The sequence below is a fragment of the Bufo gargarizans genome, chromosome 9, assembly GCF_014858855.1.
Source record: "Bufo gargarizans isolate SCDJY-AF-19 chromosome 9, ASM1485885v1, whole genome shotgun sequence".
In the NCBI taxonomy this organism is placed as follows: Eukaryota; Metazoa; Chordata; class Amphibia; order Anura; family Bufonidae; genus Bufo; species Bufo gargarizans.
This window is the reverse complement of record NC_058088.1, coordinates 176,142,148-176,159,846: the sequence shown is the minus strand read 5'-3', so window position 1 is coordinate 176,159,846 and position 17,699 is coordinate 176,142,148.

Sequence of the window (17,699 nt, the reverse complement as noted above, 5' to 3'; positions counted from 1 at the left end):
ATGTTTCTAGGTTTGGTTGGTACGCTCAGTCTGTCCATTCGACTGAGGATGGAAAGCTGAGGAAAAGGACAAGTGTACCCCCAAACGGGAACAAAAAGCTTTCCAAAACTTAGAAATAAACTGGGTTCCGGAAGGGACCCCGTGAAGCTTCACGATTTCACTGATAAACACCTGAGCAAGAGTCTTAGCATTAGGAAGTGCGGGTAGCGCAATAAAGTGTACCATTTTGCTAAACCTGTCTACTACTACCAAGATAACTGTTTTACCCGCAGACAAAGGTAAGTCAGTGATGAAATCCATTGATAGATGTGTCCATGGCCTATTGGGGATGAAAAGTGGCAATAAAGACCCTGCTGGACGTGTATGAGAGACTTTCGCGCGCGCACAAGTAGAACAAGTAGACACGAAATCCATTACATCCTGACGCAACCTTGGCCACCAACAACGACGAGACAATAGCTCCAAGGTTGCTTTACTACCCGGGTGCCCAGCAAGTGCCGAATTATGATGTTCCTTTAATAGTTCAAGACGCAGGTTTAACGGTACAAACAATTTCTCTGAGGGGCAAGAGGCCGGGGCGTCCCCCTGGGCCTCTAACACCTTTCCCTCTAGAACAGAGTGTACAGCAGAGACAACCACTCCTCTTTGTAAAATAGGTACCGGATCACTAACATTACCCCCTCCAGGGAAACTACGAGATAATGCGTCTGCCTTGGTATTTTTTGCCCCAGGACGATAGGTGATTACAAAGTTAAATCTGGTAAAGAATAGCGACCACCTAGCTTGTCTAGGGGTGAGACGCTTAGCCGATTCTAGGTACAGAAGGTTTTTGTGATCCGTAATCACCGTGACGGGGTGGATTGCTCCCTCTAAGAAGAGACGCCACTCTTCAAACGCCAGTTTAATTGCCAACAGTTCCCTATTTCCAATATCATAGTTCTTTTCTGCTGTAGATAACTTTTTGGAAAAGAAAGCGCAAGGACACCATTTGCCAGGAGACGGACCCTGAGACAATACAGCCCCCACTCCCACCTCTGACGCATCTACTTCAACAATAAAAGGCTGGGAGACATCAGGTTGAATTAGAACAGGTGCCGAGGTAAATCTCTCTTTTAGAGAGGAAAATGCAATTTTAGCGGCGTCAGACCATTTAGAAAAATCAGTCCCCTTCCTAGTCATGTCAGTAAGGGGTTTAACGATCACTGAATAATTTTTTATGAACTTTCTATAGAAATTTGCGAAACCCAAAAACCGTTGTAGAGCTTTAAGGTTCTCAGGAAGATCCCAATCTAAAATTGCCTGGACCTTCCTAGGATCCATACGGAAACCTGAAGCGGATAATAGATATCCCAGGAACTGTATTTCCTGAACGGCGAAGACACATTTTTCAATTTTCGCATATAATTTATTCGTCCGTAGGACCTGCAGTACTTGCCTGACATGTACTTCATGTGTTTTCAGATCAGCCGAATAAATTAAGATATCATCTAGGTATATGACTACAAACCTGCCGATGAGATGACTAAAAATATCATTAACGAAATGTTGGAAGACAGCAGGGGCATTGGTCAGACCGAAAGGCATGACTACATTTTCATAATGCCCCTCAGGGGTGTTAAAAGCTGTCTTCCACTCATCCCCTTCCTTGATACGAATCAGATTGTAGGCCCCCCTAAGATCAAGTTTGGAGAACCACCTAGCACCCGCAATCTGATTAAAAAGGTCAGGAATGAGAGGAAGAGGGTATGGGTCTCGGACGGTTATCCGGTTTAGCTCACGGAAATCTAGGCAAGGACGCAGACCCCCATCTTTCTTTTTAACAAAGAAAAACCCTGCAGCCACGGGTGAAGAAGAGGGTCTGATGTGTCCCTTAGCCAGACTCTCGGAGATATAATCTTTCATGGCTTGTCTCTCGGGACCCGAAAGATTATACAACCTGGACTTGGGTAATTTTGCACCGGGAATCAGGTTAACCGGGCAATCATAAGGACGATGAGGTGGTAGCTTCTGACAACCCTTTTCAGAAAAAACGTCCTCAAAGTCCGAAATAAATGTAGGTAGGGAAGCTATGGAGGCGATTAAGCAATTGTTATTTAAGCAATTCTCTCTGCAATGCTCACTCCACTCCAATATCTCCCTGGCCTGCCAATCCACCACTGGATTGTGCGCTACCAACCAGGGAAGACCCAATACCACAGGAGAGGGAAGGCCCTCCAGAACGTAACATGAAAGATACTCATTATGGTGGTCCCCTACCCGAAGGTGTAAGTTATGGACAATGTGAGTGAGGTTTCTCTGAGACAGAGGAGCAGAATCAATAGCGAATATGGGAATAGGTCTCTGCAGCGTACAGAGAGACAAACCCATAGTGCGGGCAAAATGGGCATCTATCAAATTTACCCCTGCTCCACTGTCTAGAAAAAAAGAAATAGACTCCGTCTTCACACCAAAAACAATAACCGCTGGCAACACAAATTGAGATGTTCGTATGGAGGAAACGTATACCCCCGGCTGACATCCTCCGCACAGCCTGGGGTTAGTAGTTTTCCGACGGTCTTTTGTTTTTGAGAAAGGAGGGACAGACATTAATGAAATGACCCCTCCCCCCACAGAAAAAACAAGCCCCCCACCTACGGCGAACCTCAGGAGGACGGACCTAACGAGAAGTTCCTCCTAGCTGCATAGGCTCATCTAAGTCAGTACAGACTAACTGCTGCTTGGGAGAGGTTACCGATTGCTCAGGAATTTTCGATCTCTCCCTAAGACGTCTATCTATTCTGATAGAGAGGGACATAACAGCATCAAGGGAAAGGGGGGTCTCATACAGCGCCAGCGCATCCTTAACCCTTTCAGATAACCCAGAGCAGAACTGACTCCTGAGAGCCGGGTCGTTCCACTGAGTATCCGTAGCCCACCTACGGAACTCTGAGCAATATTCCTCTGCTGGCCGATCTCCCTGTAGGAGTCTCCGTAACTTCGACTCAGCCAGGGCGACTCGGTCAGGGTCATCATATATGAGACCCAAAGCCCCAAAAAATCCCTCCACTGACCGGAGAGCCTGGGAACCAGGGGGTAACGAGAACGCCCAGGATTGCGGGTCCCCCTGAAGCAGGGAAATAACAATCCCCACCCGCTGTTCTTCATTACCTGAGGAGTAAGGGCGCAGCTTAAAATATAATTTGCAGGCCTCACGGAACGTCACAAATTTGTCCCTTCCCCCAGAAAATCTGTCAGGAAGAACAACCTTGGGTTCTGTAACAACCTGGTTACCCATAGCAACCGCTGGGCTTGCGGTCTGCTGCATTTGCTGCTGTTGTTGGAGGACAGACGCCTTCAATCCTGCCACCTCCAAAGACAGGCCTTGAAGCTGTTTTGCCAAAGCAGCAATAGGATCCATATTGGATTCTAAGTAGAGAGAAAAAAAATTATTATTTTTATTTTTATTTTTCTCTCAAACATTAAGGGCCAGTTATAATATCACGATCGGCGTGACTATCACATACGTGACACAGAGGGAGGGAAAGAGGAAGGCCCTGCCCAAGTGAGAGGGAAGGTGGTGACCCCTGACTCACCTTGCGGCTGGCACCTGGCTGCCCTGACGTCCCTAGACGGGTTCCTCACCCGTACGCCGATCACGTGCCTAAAACCCTGGCTTTCCCTAAGATGAGCCCTAGATAGTGAACAGGGCGGTGGGAACACTAGTCCGCACCACTAGCTCTAAAGGAAAACACCAAGGGGAGGACAGACAATACAGACTCAACATATAATCCCAGGTGGGCGACAACAGGAGACAACAAAAAGCCCAACAGGGATCCGGAGGGAAGCACTCTGGAACAACAACCAGGATTCACAGCTCCAGTGGGTCAGTATAGATGTCCAGGCAGGAAGCTCTATAACTGGCAACTAGAGAAGTGTGAGGGGAGAATATAAGGAGGTTGGGAGTGGCAGACAAGAAACAGCTGAGGAGGAGAAGCTACGGATCCCTGAGTGAGACAAAAAGGATTGCAAGGCAAACACAGAAAACAATCACTAAGAAACAACGTGATCTTTAGACATAGAGCACGCAGCCACCCGCTGCGACTTCCTGACCCCGGGTATAACGGAGTCAGACGTGGCTCTTGACACCCTCGTGACACTGCTGACATGAAGCCAGATTCTCTGTTATGGGACCTCTCTCCTCTGCCTGGGTGCCGGGGCCTAAATATATGACAATGGACTGTTCCAGTGGTGGGTGACGTGAAGCCTGATTCTCTGCTATGACATGAAGACTGATTCTCTGCTGACATGAAGCCAGATTCTCTGTTATGGGACCTCTCTCCTCTGCCTGGGTCTAAATATCTGACAATGGACTGTTCCAGTGTTGGGTGACGTGAAGCATGATTCTCTGCTATGACATGAAGACTGATTCTCTGCTGACATGAAGCCAGATTCTCTGTTACGGGACCTCTCTCCTCTGCCTGGGTGCCGGGGCCTAAATATCTGACAATGGACTGTTCCAGTGGTGGGTGACGTGAAGCATGATTCTCTGCTATGACATGAAGACTGATTCTCTGCTGACATGAAGACTGATTCTCTGCTGACATGAAGCCAGATTCTCTGTTATGGGACCTCTCTCCTCTGCCTGGGTGCCGGGGCCTAAATATATGACAATGGACTGTTCCAGTGGTGGCTGACGTGAAGCCTGATTCTCTGCTATGACATGAAGACTGATTCTCTGTTATAGGACCTCTCTCCTCTGCCTGGGTGCCGGGGCCTAAATATATGACAATGGACTGTTCCAGTGGTGGGTGACGTGAAGCCTGATTCTCTGCTATGACATGAAGACTGATTCTCTGCTGACATGAAGACTGATTCTCTGTTATGGGACCTCTCCCCTCTGCCTGAGTGCCTGGGCCTAAATATCTGACAATGGACTGTTCAAGTGTTGGGTGACGTAAAGCATGATTCTCTGCTATGACATGAAGACTGATTCTCTGCTGACATGAAGCCAGATTCTCTGTTATGGGACCTCTCTCCTCTGCCTGGGTGCTGGGCCTAAATATCTGACAATGGACTGTTACAGTGGTGGGTGACGTGAAGCATGATTCTCTGCTATGAAATGAAGACTGATTCTCTGCTGACATGAAGCCTGAATCTCTGCTATGGGACCTCTCTCCTCTGCCTGGGTGCCTGGGCCTAAATATCTGACAATGGACTGTTCCAGTGTTGGGTGACGTGAAGCATGATTCTCTGCTATGACATGAAGACTGATTCTCTGCTGACATGAAGCCATATTCTCTGTTACGGGACCTCTCTCCTCTGCCTGGGTGCCGGGGCCTAAATATCTGACAATAGACTGTTCCAGTGGTGGGTGACGTGAAGCATGATTCTCTGCTATGACATGAAGACTGATTCTCTGCTGACATGAAGCCTGAATCTCTGCTATGGGACCTCTCTCCTCTGCCTGGGTGCCTGGGCCTAAATATCTGACAATAGACTGTTCCAGTGTTGGGTGACGTGAAGCATGTTTCTCTGCTATGACATGAAGACTGATTCTCTGCTGACATGAAGCCATGTTCTCTGTTACGGGACCTCTCTCCTCTGCCTGGGTGCCGGGCTTAAATATCTGACAATGGACTGTTCCAGTGGTGGGTGACGTGAAGCATGATTCTCTGCTATGACATGAAGACTGATTCTCTGCTGACATGAAGCCAGATTCTCTGTTATGGGACCTCTCTCCTCTGCCTGGGTGCCTGGGTCTAAATATCTGACAATGGACTGTTACAGTGGTGGGTGACGTGAAGCATGATTCTCTGCTATGACATGAAGACTGATTCTCTGCTGACGTGAAGCCTGAATCTCTGCTATGGGACCTCTCTCCTCTGCCTGGGCCTAAATATCTGACAATGGACTGTTCCAGTGTTGGGTGACGTGAAGCATGATTCTCTGCTATGACATGAAGACTGATTCTCTGCTGACATGAAGACATATTCTCTGTTACGGGACCTCTCTCCTCTGCCTGGGTGCCGGGGCCTAAATATCTGACAATGGACTGTTCCAGTGGTGGGTGACGTGAAGCATGATTCAACACATATGCTGTACTCTTGTATTGTGCTGCCCGATATTCCCCTTGCCCTGAATTATTTCTATTTTGGTGCTGATTCATTAAATGTGTTTTTATTATAAATAATTGTACCTGTTGTTTGCATGCATTTTAACCTTGTCATTAATCCGTGGGAGCGAGATAGTTGCTGACGGCGTCGGTCGTCCTCCTATCCACCTGTATAAAGCGCACGTATGCGCGATGACGTGTTCAGTGGCCTGAGGAAGCACGATCCCGCGCGCAAAACGGCCGTCGCCGCTTGCAACATTGTGTCCGCCCCTGGATCCTTCAGCTATCTTCCAAGGAAGTTTCAATAAAGAAGACATTTACACTTCGGTGAGTGCCGCAACTTTGTTACATTTCTCTCTTACATTGCGATCCTCAGTCTGCATCTTCTCTTTGCTGAGCACCACGCTGTGAAGTACATTGTACCGCACTACAGTCTGGTTCATCATTGACGGCAATACCAGTGGAAGCAGTGCCGCCTGGTCTCTTTCTATTTTCTTCTGTGCAACTGTAACTATTTGTATCATCATGGCAGAGCACGCTGTCGTTAACACTGAGGCCACTATTCCTGTATTGGAAACTATACCTGAAACTGTATGCGGTCTTATCCAGGGTCGTGAAGGGGCGGACACATTCTTTGCCACCTGTAATCAACAGGATTACGTGCACACTACCAGCACTAAAAGTTTGGAAATAAAAATATTCCAGTTGGCTGATAAAGAGGTCAGATTATTTTGGACCATTGAATCGCTGAAATCTTATAAAGAAAGCGGACGGGTCCCTAGAGGCCTACGCCTGTTTAAAGAAATTGTACAATATAATGATGATCCCCTCTTTACTGGGGAGTGGAAGGCAGCGCATCAGAGATTTTCTCTAGAAATTATGGAACTTGTACTGGTCCGTGACCAGCAGGAATATACTACAGTCACAGAAGAATTGACAAAAGCAAGAGAGGAGCTTCAAAAACGACTCCTCGAATCACAGTTCAGTGGATTTGAAAAAAGGCTAAACAAGAAATTACTAGCCACACAGGCAGACATTAAGGATCGCAAAAGGGAGAAATTTATTAGAGATAAAAATGATTACGAATCAGATCGTGTCTTTGACTGGGGCAAAAAACGGTTCCGCCCCAAGCGTGTGCCACGTAGAGGACTCCATAACTTCTGGGCCACCGACTCCGAATCAAGTCAATCTGAAGGAAATGGAGCCATTTCGGGTGAAGAAACAACCCCTTTAGAAAAGGCACGAGAAGGGGGCGTGGCAGACGCAGAAGAAAAATCCAGAGGGATTCGGAAATCCACGAGGAGGAGACGTCAGGTTTCCTGGCGACAGTAGATCCCGATGGACTGAATGCATATGTACCCACTGAGGATGTAGTTGTCAATCTCACGGTGTCATGGTCTTACCTTCTCACTGTTCTCCTTCGTTTGACATGTGCTGGCGGCCATCTTGGTTTCTGGGTTTCTTGTAGCCTCCCACCCTGCGGCTTCTCCTTCCCACTGGGAGGAGCTGGATGCCTAGCTCATATATATAGGAGGTCTGTGGCTTCAGTTCCTTGCTTGGTCCTCCTGTGTTCACATGCTTCTAAGACTGCTGCTGCTTCTGGTTCCTGATCCTGGCCTCGTCTGACTACCCCGTTGGTTCCTGATCCTGGCTTCGTCTGACTACCCTGCTGGTTCCTGATCCAGGCTTCGTCTGACTACCCTCCTGGTTCCTGACCTTTGTCTACGCAAGACCCTGCTTCGGTTTAGCCATCCGTTTGGACTTTTGCTTACAGCTTGATTTTCAATAAAGCCTTCTTAGTTCCACTTATCTCTTGTTGTACGTCTGGTTCATGGTTCCATGACATTAGGACCAAGCCATGAATTCTGACGGTACAGGGCCATCCTCGCTACCTACGCTGGTTGCCAGACTTGATCAGCAGGATCACCTGTTGGGTCGGTTCGCTGTGGCGTTGCAAACCCTGCTTGAACGCACGGCTCATTTCGCTTCCGTTGCCGATGGGTCGGTTGTCGCTCCTGGGCCCGTTCCTACTGCCGCTCCGGTTGTTGCGCCAGAGTCTACCCCGACACCTGTTGCTGCGCCTGCGGTGTCTCGGGGTATGACCGGTTCTGCCCCCCTTCCACAGCGCTTTGGGGGAGAGCCAACTCAGTGCCGAGGTTTCCTTAACCAGGTGGGCATTTATTTCGAGTTGCTGCCACATGCCTTTCCTACTGAGAGATCAAAGGTGGGCTTCTTGATCTCGCTGCTCTCGGACAAGGCCTTGGCCTGGGCCAGCCCTTTATGGGAGAACAACAATCCGGTGGTTGCCGAGTTTTCCGGTTTTGTTGCTTCTCTTCGGAAGGTATTCGATGTGCCGGCTCGTGCTGCCTCTGCTGCGAAGCTCCTTATGTCCATCAGACAGGGTTCACGATCCGTAGCTGAATACGCCATTGAGTTTCGTACCCTGGCAGCAGAGGTGGGCTGGAATAATGAGGCTCTGGTCGCTGCTTTCTCTCATGGTCTCTCGGATGCCTTGAAGGATGAGGTTGCAGCTAAGGACCTACCAGTGGAGCTCGAGTCTCTTATTTCTTTCCTGATTTTGATTGACACCAGACTCAGGGAGAGACCTTCCTTTAAGGAGAGCCTGCGGAGGTCTTCTAACAGATTGGCGCCTACGTTTGCTGTCCCACCCGTGCCTCCCTCTCCTCCCACGCCTCCTGGGGATGACTTGTCTGGGGGTGAACCCATGCAGCTGGGGTTTGCTCGCCTGTCCGAGGGGGAGAGGGTACTCCGGAGACGCGAGGGCCGATGCATGTACTGTGGTCTCGGTGGGCATTTTCGGTTGGCATGTCCGAACCGTCCGGGAAACGCTCGCACCTGAGATCCTGTCGGGGGCAGATCTTGGGTGGAGTCTCCTCGTCCCCGGTTTCCCGTGTTGACAAACCACTGATCACTGTTGTCCTCTCCTGGGTCGGGGGCTCGGTGACGACCCAGGCGTTGGTGGACTCTGGTGCTGGTGGTTTGTTCATTGATAGTGTGTTCGCTGCCGCCAATTCCATTCCTCTGCAGCCTCGAGGTTCCCCACTGGCTCTTGAGGCGATAGACGGCAGACCCCTTCTGCCGCCACACGTGACTCATGAGACCCTTCCAGTGGGGATAGCCATTGGTGCCGTTCACAGAGAGTCGGTCTGTCTCCAGGTGATTTCGTCTCCACACTACTCGGTGGTCTTGGGGTACCCCTGGCTCCAGAAGCATAATCCGACTTTCGATTGGAGATCGGCCGAGATCCTCTCGTGGTCACCGCAGTGTGGGGCTAGTTGCATCCATGGGCCTGTCAAGTTGCTGTGTACTTCCTCGGACTCTCTGTTGCCTCCTGAATACGAAGAGTACCGGGATGTATTCGATAAGGTGCGCGCGGTTGCCCTACCTCCGCACCGTCCCATACGATTGTGCCATAGAGTTACAATCTGGTGCCGTTCCTCCTCGTGGCAAAGTCTATCCACTGTCGGTAGCGGAGAATGAGGCCATGGAGGAGTACGTGAGGGAGGCGCTTTCACGCGGACACATTCGCAAATCCTCGTCCCCGGCAGGGGCTGGATTTTTCTTTGTGAAAAAGAAGGGCGGTGAGTTGAGGCCTTGCATCGATTACAGGGGTCTCAATCGCATCACGATCAAGAACGCTTACCCGATACCCTTGATTTCCGAGCTGTTCGATCGCCTCAAAGGGGCCACGGTCTTTACCAAACTCGACCTGAGGGCGGCATATAACCTGGTAAGGATCAAGGCGGGCGATGAGTGGAAGACCGCGTTTAACACCAGGACCGGTCATTATGAATCCTTGGTTATGCCCTTTGGGTTGTGCAATGCGCCCGCAGTCTTCCAGGAATTCATCAACGATGTTTTCCGTGACCTGTTGCAGCAGTGTGTGGTGGTCTATTTGGATGACATCTTGGTATATTCTGAATCCATGGAGGCCCACATTATGGATGTCAGACGAGTGTTGCAACGGTTACGAGAGAACAGGCTGTTCGGTAAGCTTGAGAAATGCGAATTTCACCGATCCCAGGTAACCTTCTTAGGTTACATCATTTCCGCTGAGGGGTTCTCCATGGATCCTGAGAAGGTTTCGGCTGTCTTACAGTGGCCCCAGCCCAGTGGTCTCCGTGCCCTGCAGCGCTTTTTGGGCTTCGCCAATTATTATCGGAAGTTCATCAGGGACTTTTCTATGCTAGCCAAGCCTCTCACGGATCTGACCAGGAAGGGCAGTAATTTCCAGGTCTGGCCGCTCGAGGCCATCCGAGCTTTTGAGGCTCTAAAGTCCGCCTTTGTGTCGGCTCCGATTCTGTCGCATCCCAACCCTGGGTTGCCCTTTGTCCTCGAGGTGGACGCGTCTGAGACGGGAGTAGGCGCCCTTCTGTCTCAGCGTAGAACACCAGAGGGTCCTCTGCTTCCTTGTGGGTTTTACTCCCGGAAACTGTCTTCCGCGGAGTGCAACTATCAGATTGGTGACAGGGAGTTATTGGCCATCGTGCAGGCCCTTAAAGAATGGAGGCACTTGCTCGAGGGTTCGGTGGTTCCGGTTCTCATCCTGACGGACCACAAGAATCTGACCTACCTTTCTGAGGCCAAGAGATTGACACCACGTCAGGCCAGATGGGCTCTGTTCTTGTCACGTTTTAATTACGTGGTCTCCTACCTACCCGGTTCCAAGAACATCAGAGCGGATGCCTTATCACGGCAGTACTCCGAGCTGTCCGGGGAGGAGTCGATTCCGACTTCGGTCATACCTCCGAATCAGATCCTGGCCGCCATTCGCACCAGCCTGACCTCTCCCCTGGGTGAGCAGATTTTGGCGGCTCAATCTGGTGCTCCCTCTGGGAGACCCAACGGCAGGTGTTTTGTGCCTGAGGAGTTGCGCACATCGGTTGTTGCGAACCTACCATAACTCCAAGGCCGCGGGGCATCCTGGAAAGAATCAGCTGTCCTGGGCTGTTTCACGTCTGTTCTGGTGGCCTTCTCTACGTTCCGACATCGCCGCATATGTAGCGGCATGCTCCATTTGTGCCCAGAGTAAGTCCCCTCGGCACCTTCCGTTGGGCCTTTTGCAACCCATAGCCACCGGGGAGCGCCCATGGTCACACCTGGGGATGGATTTCATTGTGGACCTCCCTGCATCCCGAGGCCATACGGTCATTCTCATGATTGTGGATCGGTTTTCCAAAATGTGCCACTGTGTTCCTCTCAAGAAGTTACCCTCTGCACAAGAGTTGGCCACGATTTTCGCCAGGGAGGTCTTCCGGTTGCACGGTTTGCCCAAGGAGATTGTGTCGGATCGGGGGAGTCAGTTTGTGTCCAGGTTCTGGCACGCCTTTTGCTCCCAGTTGGGGATTCATCTCTCTTTCTCCTCGGCCTACCACCCTCAGTCCAATGGGGCCGCAGAACGATCCAATCAGGCCTTGGAGCAATTCCTTCGTTGCTATGTCTCCGATCACCAAGACAATTGGGTTGACCTCCTGCCTTGGGCTGAGTTTGCCAGGAACACGGCGGTGAACTCTTCCTCTGGGACGTCTCCCTTCATGGCCAATTATGGGTTCCAACCTGCCGTGTTACCGGAGGTATTCTCTCCCCAGGATATTCCGGCTGTGGAGGATCACCTTTCCGTCCTACGTGCTTCTTGGGTACAGATCCAGAGGTCCCTTGAGGTCTCTGCGCAGCGCCAGAGACTCCAGGCTGATCGCAGACGAGCGCCCGCTCCTTCCTACCAGGTCGGAGACCGTGTATGGTTGTCCACCCGCAACCTCAACCTTCGAGTGCCCACTCCCAAGCTGGCGCCTCGCTTTGTTGGTCCCTTCCGAGTGCTTCGCAGGGTAAACCCGGTAGCCTATGCCCTTGCGCTTCCTCCTGGCATGCGGATCTCCAACGTGTTTCATGTCTCCCTGTTGAAGCCATTGGTGTGTAATCGTTTCACTTCCTCGGTTCCTCGGCCCCGTCCGGTCCAAGTGGGCAATCGTGAGGAATATGAGGTGAGCAATATCCTGGACTCACGCCTGGTCCGCGGTCGGTTGCAGTTTTTGGTCCATTGGCGTGGTTATGGTCCAGAGGAGCGTTCCTGGGTTCCCTCCGCAGATGTCCATGCTCCTGCTTTGCTCCGAGCCTTCCACGCACGCTTCCCTCAGAAACCGTTCCTTACTCCGCGGAGGAGGGGCCCTTGAGGTGGAGGTACTGTCATGGTCTTACCTTTTCACTGTTCTCCTTCGTTTGACATGTGCTGGCGGCCATCTTGGTTTCTGGGTTTCTTGTAGCCTCCCACCCTGCGGCTTCTCCTTCCCACTGGGAGGAGCTGGATGCCTAGCTCATATATATAGGAGGTCTGTGGCTTCAGTTCCTTGCTTGGTCCTCCTGTGTTCACATGCTTCTAAGACTGCTGCTGCTTCTGGTTCCTGATCCTGGCCTCGTCTGACTACCCCGTTGGTTCCTGATCCTGGCTTCGTCTGACTACCCTGCTGGTTCCTGATCCAGGCTTCTTCTGACTACCCTCCTGGTTCCTGACCTTTGTCTACGCAAGACCCTGCTTCGGTTTAGCCATCCGTTTGGACTTTTGCTTACAGCTTGATTTTCAATAAAGCCTTCTTAGTTCCACTTATCTCTTGTTGTACGTCTGGTTCATGGTTCCATGACACACGGGCTCTGAACTGCCCCCTGGCTGTATCCCACTCCTCAATCGAGGGCTGGGATACAGCCTACCTGGACAGTTCAACCTAGTAGATTTTGAGATTGACTTATTTTTGTCCATTCGTAAATTATACCTTAAGAAGCTGTTTGTTGAGACCCCTTCCCAGGTTCTTGATCCTTTACAGGGGGAGGTCCCAGCCACCATGTCGCTTACCGATTTTCACCTTCTAGGCAAATTCAGTGACGATGAGATAGCCTGTATCCATTTCCTTTCCAACACCGAACCAGATGAATCTATAGATACTTTGGATCATCTTAATAGATACACCGGGGGCATCAGGTCCACCTTCCTTCCTCCCATGCCGGCCGGCTCAGCTATAGATCTTTTCCACAAGCGAGTATTGAGAGAAATGCGTGCGCTGGTGTATCCCGCAGCACCTTCTAACCTCACGGTAGAAGAATCCCGCGCTCTCTTGTGGTTAAGTAAACAGAATAATATGGTCATTAAGCCGGCCGACAAGGGAGGGAATGTGGTCCTGATGCCTAGGGAGTACTACATGGAGGAGGCACATAGACATGTATACAATGGGTTCTTACCTAAAACTATGAGGGATAGACTCATTCCTGCCTTCCCCAAAATTCCGACTTGGTACTTTGTACCTAAGATCCATTAATCATTGACCCGACCTCCGGGTCGCCCAATCATTGCGAGAATTGGTTCAGTGCTGGAGCCCCTGTCTGGCTATATTGACTGGCTTCTTAGACCCTTGCTAAAAAGCACTCCGACATACTTAAAGGATACGGGAGATTTTCTCCGGGCACTCCGGTGTCTTGAGTGGCAGGAGGATTTCAGTCTCGTATCCCTAGATGTCGAAAGCTTGAATACTCGGATCCCCCATGATTTAGGACTCCAGCAATTAGCACTGTTTTGAGCAAAAGCAATAAGAGTGCGGCATTTGATGACTTCATCCATGAGGCATTGGACCTTGTTCTCAGGAATAATGTCTTTCAATTTGATGGACAGTGGTACCGCCAGGTACTAGGTACGGCTATGGGCACGCCTGTCTCGTGCACATTTGCTAACCTGTACCTGGCGGTATTCGAGGAGACTTATATTTTCTCGATGGATAACCCCTACATGTTCCACATCCACTTTTAAGATATGTGGATGATATTTTTCTGGTCTGGTCGGGGAGCGAGGGGTCGTGTCGTGCATTTGTTGATTATTTGAACGCACGGAACCGTATGAACATGAAGTTCACCATCAATTTTGGTGGTGAGGCTCTGGACTTTCTGGATGTGCATGTCACGGTAAAAGATGGTGTTGTACACACCAGTGGCTATCGGAAGCCTACGGCGACCAACTCGCTCCTCCACCAGACCAGCTTTCACCCGCCGTCCGTTAAACGCGCAGTCCCGTATGGACAGTTTGTCCGACTGCGCAGGATAAACGACACAGACGAAAGTTTCCATCGACAGGCTGGAGAACTTAGGGCTAGGTTGTTAGATAGGGGCTATCCATCGAGAGAGGTTTCATTAGCTCTTCATAAAGCGGCTCAATTAGACCGCAACGTCCTGCTCATGGAGCGGGGAACCAATGCCAAACCCTTACGCTTCGCTTTTTCTTTTCAGTATAGCTCTGCTGCTGAGATGGTTCGACAGGTAATCAATCGCAATTGGGACTTACTTAAGGGAGACTCTACTCTTAACAGCTTCACTAACAACAGACCATTGGTCACATTTAAAAGGTGTCCTACACTTAAAGACAAATTGGTTAGGAGCGTATTCTCCACACCTAAGGATGAAAGTTGGCTTAAGAAACCTGTAGGCAATTTTAAATGTGGCCACTGTTCATTTTGTGCATTAAATGCAACATACAGTACGGGATTTTATAAACTGCCGCACGTCCTACGTGGTATACATAGTTTTTTGTCCCTGCAAGAGTTTCTATATAGGCAAAACAATTCGCCCTCTATTTGAGCGCATTCGCGAACATGTTGGTTCCATTCGATCGGGTAGAGGTAGTCCACGCCTCATTGAACACATCCGCACAGCCCATGATGCTCATCCACGGTGCCTCTCCTTTGCGGGGGTGGAGCATGTCCGTCCCATCCCTCGGGGTGGTGACCGGCATCGCCTGCTCCTGCAGAGAGAGGCAAGGTGGATTATGCAGACGGAAGCAATGAATGCGGTGGGAATGAACGATAGGAATGATAGGTCAGTGTTCCTATGAGTCGCATGCGCTCGATATAGAGGCGCTTTTTTGTTCGCATGCTGCGATTATATTTTTCCCTTTTTCGCATCGGCGATTTTTTTCATAAGCGTGACATGTAGCGGTGGTGTTTTGCACCCGCGACCCCTTATACTGCCATCATTCGGCTTTGATAGCCAAGATATTGCCATTTGAAATTCAACACATATGCTGTACTCTTGTATTGTGCTGCCCGATATTCCCCTTGCCCTGAATTATTTCTATTTTGGTGCTGATTCATTGAATGTGTTTTTATTATAAATAATTGTACCTGTTGTTTGCATGCATTTTAACCTTGTCATTAATCCGTGGGAGCGAGATAGTTGCTGACGGTGTCGGCCGTCCTCCTATCCACCTGTATAAAGCGCACGTATGCGCGATGACGTGTTCAGTGGCCTGAGGAAGCGCGATCCCACGCGCAAAACGGCCCTCGCCGCTTGCAACATTGTGTCCGCCCCTGGATCCTTCAGCTATCTTCCAAGGAAGTTTCAATAAAGAAGACATTTACACTTCGGTGAGTGCCGCAACTTTGTTACATTTCTCTCTTACATTATGATTCTCTGCTGACATGAAGACTGATTCTCTGCTATGGGACCTCTCTCCTCTGCCTGGGTGCCTGGGCCTAAATATATGACAATGGACTGTTCCAGTGGTGGGTGACGTGAAGCCTGATTCTCTGCTATGACATGAAGACTGATTCTCTGCTGACATGAAGCCAGATTCTCTGTTACGGGACCTCTCTCCTCTGCCTGGGTGCTGGGCCTAAATATATGCCAATGGACTGTTGCAGTGGTGGCTGACGTGAAGCCAGATTCTCTGCTATGGGACCTCTCTCCAATTGATATTGGTTAATTTTAATTTATTTTATTTTTATTCATTTCCCTATCCACATTTGTTTGCAGGGGATTTTCCTACATGTTGCTGCCTTTTGCAGCCCTCTAGCCCTTTCCTGGGCTGTTTTACAACCTTTTTAGTGCCGAAAAGTTCGGGTCCCCATTGACTTCAACGGGGTTCGGGCTCGGGACGAAGTTTGGGTCGGGTTCGGATCCTGAACCCGAACATTTCTGTGAAGTTCGGCCGAACTTCTCGAACCCGAACATCCAGGTGTTCGCTCACCTCTACTGAGAAGCCAATTGTCCCATTACTTTTGGTCCCTTAACAAGTGGGAGGCACACTGCTGTAATTCCTACACCACTCACCTGATTTGGATGTAAATACCCTCAAATTAAGGCTACTTTCACACTAGCGTTCATCGGTCCGCTCATGAGCTCCGTTTGAAGGAGCTCACGAGCGGACCCAAACGCCTCCGTCCAGCCCTGATGCAGTCTGAATGGAGCGGATCCGCTCAGACTGCATCAGTCTGGCGGCGTTCAGCCTCCGCTCCGCTCGCCTCCGCACGGACAGGCGGACAGCTGAACGCTGCTTGCAGCGTTCAGCTGTCCGCCTGGCCGTGCGGAGGCGAGCGGATCCGTTCAGACTTACAATGTAAGTCAATGGGAACGGATCCGCTTGAAGATGTCACCATATGGCTCAATCTTCAAACGGATCCGTCCCCCATTGACTTTACATTGAAAGTCTGAACGGATCCGCTCAGGCTACTTGCGCACTTAGAATTTTTTCTAAGTTATTAATGCAGACTGATCCGTACTGAACGGCGCCTCCGTCTGCATTAATATGATCGGATCCGTTCAGAACAGATCCGATCAAGCGCTAGTGTGAAAGTAGCCTAAAGCTGACAGTCTGCAGGTAAAGCACATCTTGTTCATTTTATTTCAAATCCATTGTGGTTGTGTATAGAGCCAAAAATGTTAGAATTGTGTTGATGTCCCAATATTTATGGACCTGACTGTATGTTTATTAAATTTTTGTGATAATTATGGTTTATAACAATACCGTTCCTTCCACTGCTAGGTGGAACAGGTGTAATTTATTAGTGGCTTTTGCCCTTCAGGCTTTCAAAGGGTTAACACTGGTGTTCAGTACAATTAGATCCTGGAGGTGTGTATTTGGATCCAGGTTCTGTCTTGTAAATGTCTGTTTGCACATTGTAAGTTGATGCCATGAGGAAGGACGACATGCATCTGAAACGCGTAGCATGTGAATTTGCACTTTATAGATCTTTTTAAGAAGTGACCAATAAAGAATTGTTGCTAGATTTCTCGTATCTGTCTTCGGAGCTGCTTTTCCGTGCATCGTCACATTTTCACGGATTTGGACCTTGATAAGTAGTTTAGTGGTGAGCTGTATGACCCTTATCCTTGTTCATTTGCATGTTCTTCTTCAGGGACTACATGCCATCATTCCTGTGGTGGGCCTGTCTGTCAGCTTGGGCTTCAATGCCACATCTAGTGTCTTGAGATGCTCCCTTTGGTGTGTGTTGCACTCCGTCCTCTCAGACAATGAACTGGGCATAACTTACAAGATACAAGCACACATTTAGGATTTAGGTGCAGATTCTGTGTCTAAATCCGAATCAAATTAACTGACATATATCCCGGCCTAATAATACGTAACACTCAGTGTTTGGGGACATGACACTTTCCTTATGGGCAGCACTGTCACATAAAAAATGACTATTATTATAAATTGTATCATAATTGTAGGTGGGGGAGGTTTTTCTGTAGACAGTTATAATATATGGGGTCCATAATCCTGTTTTAATCAGAGGAAATTCCTGACTCACATCAATAAAGCAGTCAATGAAAA